Source organism: Arachis hypogaea, chromosome 2 (assembly GCF_003086295.3).
Source record: "Arachis hypogaea cultivar Tifrunner chromosome 2, arahy.Tifrunner.gnm2.J5K5, whole genome shotgun sequence".
In the NCBI taxonomy this organism is placed as follows: Eukaryota; Viridiplantae; Streptophyta; class Magnoliopsida; order Fabales; family Fabaceae; genus Arachis; species Arachis hypogaea.
Genome location: NC_092037.1, coordinates 61,906,189 through 61,910,846, shown reverse-complemented (window position 1 = coordinate 61,910,846; position 4,658 = coordinate 61,906,189). Strand labels below are relative to the sequence as shown.

Below are 4,658 nucleotides of genomic sequence, written 5' to 3'. Positions count from 1 at the left end.
TCATCAACCTACAAAAAAAAGAAAATAACAAAATAAAATAGATAAAATATAACATTGGGTTGCCTCCCAACAAGCGCTTCTTTAATGTCAGTAGCTTGACAGAGGACTCTCATGGAGCCTCACAGATACTCAGAGCCATGTTGGAACCTCCCAACACCAAACTTAGAGTTTGAATGTGGGGGTTCAACACCAAACTTAGAGTTTGGTAGTGGCCTCCCAACACCAAACTTAGAGTTTGACTGTGGGGGCTCTGTTTGGCTCTGTTTTGAGAGAAGCTCTTCATGCTTCCTCTCCATGATGACAGAGGGGTATCCTTGGGCCTTAAACACCAAGGATTCTTCATTCACTTGAATGATCAACTCTCCTCTATCAACATCAATCACAGCCTTTGCTGTGGCTAGGAAGGGTCTGCCAAGGATGATGGATTCATCCATGCACTTCCCAGTCTCTAGGACTATGAAATCAGTAGGGATGTAATGGTCTTCAACTTTAACCAGAACATCCTCTACAAGTCCATGGGCTTGTTTTCTTGAGTTGTCTGCCATCTCTAGTGAGATTTTTGCAGCTTGCACCTCAGATATCCCTAACTTCTCCATTACAGAGGAGGCATGAGGTTTACACTTGACCCTAAGTCACACAAGGCCTTCTTGAAGGTCATGGTGCCTATGGTACAAGGTATTGAAAACTTCCCAGGATCCTGTCTCTTTTGAGGCAGTTTCTGCCTAGACAAGTCATCCAGTTCCTTGGTGAGCAAAGGAGGTTCATCCTCCCAAGTCTCATTTCCAAATAACTTGTCATTCAGCTTCATGATTGCTCCAAGGTATTTAGCAACTTGCTCTTCAGTGACATACTCATCCTCTTCAGAGGAAGAATACTCATCAGAGCTCATGAATGGCAGAAGTAAGTCCAATGGAATCTCTATGGTCTCATTTTGAGCCTCAGATTCCCATGGTTCCTCTTGGGGGAACTCATTGGAGGTCAGTGGACATCCAGTGAGGCCTTCCTCAGTGGCGTTCACTGCCTCTTCTCCTTCCCAAAATTCGGCCATGTTGATGGCCTTGCACTCTCCCTTTGGATTTTCTTCTGTATTGCTTGGGAGAGTACTAGGAGGGAGTTCAGTAATTTTCTTGCTCAGCTGACTCACTTGTCCTTCCAAATTTCTTATGGAGGACCTTGTTTCAGTCATGAAACTTTGAGTGGTTTTGATTAGATCAGAGACCATAGTTGCTAAGTCAGAGTTATTCTGCTTAGAACTCTCTGTTTGTTGCTGAGAAGATGATGGAAAAGGCTTGCTATTGCTAAACCTGTTTCTTCCACCATTATTGTTGTTGAAACCTTGTTGAGGTCTCTGTTGATCCTTCCATGAAAGATTTGGATGATTCCTCCATGAAGGATTATAGGTGTTTCCATAGGGTTCTCCCATGTAATTCACCTCTTCCATTGAAGGGTTCTCAGGATCATAAGCTTCTTCCTCAGATGAAGCTTCCTTAGTACTGCTTGGTGCATTTTGCATTCCAGACAGACTTTGAGAAATCATATTGACTTGTTGAGTCAATATTTTATTCTGAGCCAATATGGCATTCAGAGTGTCAATCTCAAGAACTCTTTTCTTCTGATTAGTCCTATTGTTCACAGGATTTCTTTCAGAGGTGTACATGAATTGGTTATTTTCAACCATTTCAATCAGTTCTTGAGCTTCAGTAGGCGTCTTCTTCAGATGAAGAGATCCTCCTGCAGAGCTATCCAAAGACATCTTGGATAGTTCAGAGAGACCATCATAGAAAATACCTATGATGCTCCATTCAGAAAGCATATCAGAAGGACACTTTCTGATTAATTGTTTGTATCTTTCCCAAGCTTCATAGAGGGATTCTCCTTCCTTCTGTCTGAAGGTTTGGACTTCCACTCTAAGCTTACTCAATTTTTGAGGTGGAAAGAACTTTGCCAAGAAGGCATTGACTAGCTTTTCCCAAGAGTCCAGGCTTTCTTTAGGTTGAGAGTCCAACCATGTTCTAGCTCTGTCTCTTACAGCAAAAGGGAATTGCATCAGTCTGTAGACCTCAGGGTCAACCCCATTAGTCTTGACTGTGTCACAGATTTGCAAGAATTCAGCTAAAAACTGATGAGGATCTTCCAATGGAAGTCCATGGAACTTGCAATTCTGTTGCATTAGAGAAACTAATTGAGGCTGAAGCTCAAAGTTGTTTGCTCCAATGGCAGGGATAGAGATGCTTCTCCCATAGAAATCGGGAGTAGGTGCAGTAAAGTCACCCAGCACCTTCCTTGCATTGTTGGCATTGTTGTTGTTTTCGGCTGCCATAGATTCTTCTTCTTTGAAGATTTCGGTTAGGTCCTCCAAAGAGAGTTGTGCTTTGGCTTCTCTTAGCTTTCTCTTCAAGGTCCTTTCAGGTTCAGGGTCAGCCTCAACAAGAATGCTTTTGTCTTTGCTCCTGCTCATAAGAAAGAGAAGAGAACAAGAAAATGTGGAATCCTCTATGTCACAGTATAGAGATTCCTTTAGGTGTCAGAAGAAAAGAAGAGTAGAAGACAGAAGTAGAAAATTCGAACTTATCAAAGAAGATGGAGTTCGAATTTTGCATTAAGGGATAGTGTTAGTCCATAAATAGAAGGATGTGAGAGGAAGGGAAGTGATTTTCGAAAATTAAGTAAAAATTTTGAAAACATTTTTGAAAAACATTACTTAATTTTCGAAAATGAAGGTGGGAAAGAAATAAAGTGATTTTTGAAAAAGATTTTGAAATTAGAAATCAAAGAGATTTGATTAAAAATTATTTTGAAAAAGATGTGGTTAAGAAAATATGATTAGTTTTAACAAGATGTGATTGAGAAGATATGATTTGAAAAACATTTTTTTTTTAAAAAGATTTGATTTTGAAAATTAAAAACTTGACTAACAAGAAAAGATATGATCCAAACATTAAACCTTTCTCAACAGAAAAGGCAACATATTTGAAATGTTGAATCAAATCATTAATTGATAGTAAGTATCTTTGAAAATGGGAAGAAATTGATTTTGAAAAAGATTTGATTGAAAAATTGATTTGAAAAAGGTTTGATTGTGAAAAGATTTTGAAAACTTAAAAAAAATTGATTTGAAAACAAAATCTTCCCCCTTTAGCCATCCTGGCGTTAAACGCCCAGAATGGTGCACATTCTGGCGTTTAACGCCCAAAACTATACCTTTTTGGGCGTTAAACGCCCAACCAGGTACCCTGGCTGGCGTTTAAACGCCAGTCTGTCCTTCTTCACTGGGCGTTTTGAACGCCCAGCTTTTTCTGTATAATTCCTCTGCAGCATGTTCTGAATCTTCAATTCTCTGTATTATTGACTTGAAAAGAAACAAACTAAAAATATTTTTGGATTTTTAATAATCAAAATGCAACTAAAATCAAATAACAATGCATGCAAGACACCAAACTTAGCAGTTTGTATACTATTGACACTAATGAGAATGCATATGAGACACATAAACACTCAAGTCAAAAGAATTCAAAGATCAGAGTAAGAAATCATCAAGAATTATTTGAAGATCCTTAAGACACATGAATGAATGCATACAATTGACACCAAACTTAAAATGAGACACTAGACTCAAGCAAGAAATTTTTTGATTTTATGATTTTTTTGATTTTTTTGTGTTTTTCAAAAATTAAGTGGAAAAAGACATCAAAATTCTCAATGAGAATTCCAGGAATCAGTGCAATGCTAGTCTAAGACTCCGGTCCAGGAATTAGACATGGCTTCACAGCCAGCCAAGCTCTCAAAGAAAGCTTCGGTCCAAAACACTAGACATGGCCAATGGCCAGCCAAGCCTTAGCAGGTCACTGCTCCAAAAGCAAGATTGATAAAGATCAACAAGCTCTTGTGATGATAAGTTGAAACCTCGGTCCAATGAGATTAGACATGGCTTCTCAGCCAGCCAGACTTCAACAAATCATCATGAAACTCTAGAATTCATCTTCAAGAATTTCGAAAAAAAATAAATACCTAATCTAAGCAACAAGATGAACCGTCAGTTGTCCAAACTTGAAGAATCCCCAGCAACGGCGCCAAAAACTTGGTGCGCGAAATTGTGAACAATACTTTTCACAACTCTCATAATCCCCGGTCATGAACCCCAAAAACTTGGTAGCTCAATACCATGGCATTACACAACTTCGCACAACTAACCAGCAAGTGCACTGGGTCATCCAAGTGATAAACCTTACGCGAGTAAGGGTCGATCCCACGGAGATTGTTAGTATGAAGCAAGCTATGGTCATCTTGTAAATCTTAGTCAGGCAAACTCAAATGTATATGGTGATGAACGAAAATAACACAAAGATAAAGATAGAGGTACTTATGTAATTCATTGGTAGGAGCTTCAGATAAGCGCATGAAGATGCCTTCCCTTCCGTCTCTCTGCTTTCCTACTGTCTTCATCCAATCCTTCCTATTCCTTTCCATGGCAAGCTTATGTAGGGTTTCACCGTTGTCAATGGCTACCTCCCATCCTCTCAGTGAAAACGATTGCATATGCTCTGTCACAGCACGCGGAATTCAGCTGTCGGTTCTCGGTCAGGCCGGAATAGAATCCATCGATTCTTTTGCGTCTGTCACTAACGCCCCGCCTGCTAGGAGTTTGAAGCACGTCACAG

General features: G+C 39.6%; 1 non-coding gene across 1 annotated transcript; it reads left to right on the top strand.

Annotated features, from left to right (window-relative positions):
* The first annotated feature begins 1,807 nt into the window (after positions 1 to 1,807).
* Positions 1,808 to 1,915, top strand: LOC112766746 (small nucleolar RNA R71). The gene has a single exon (XR_003184535.1). It is a non-coding gene; the product is annotated as a small nucleolar RNA R71 (small nucleolar RNA).
* Positions 1,916 to 4,658: the final 2,743 nt, after the last annotated feature.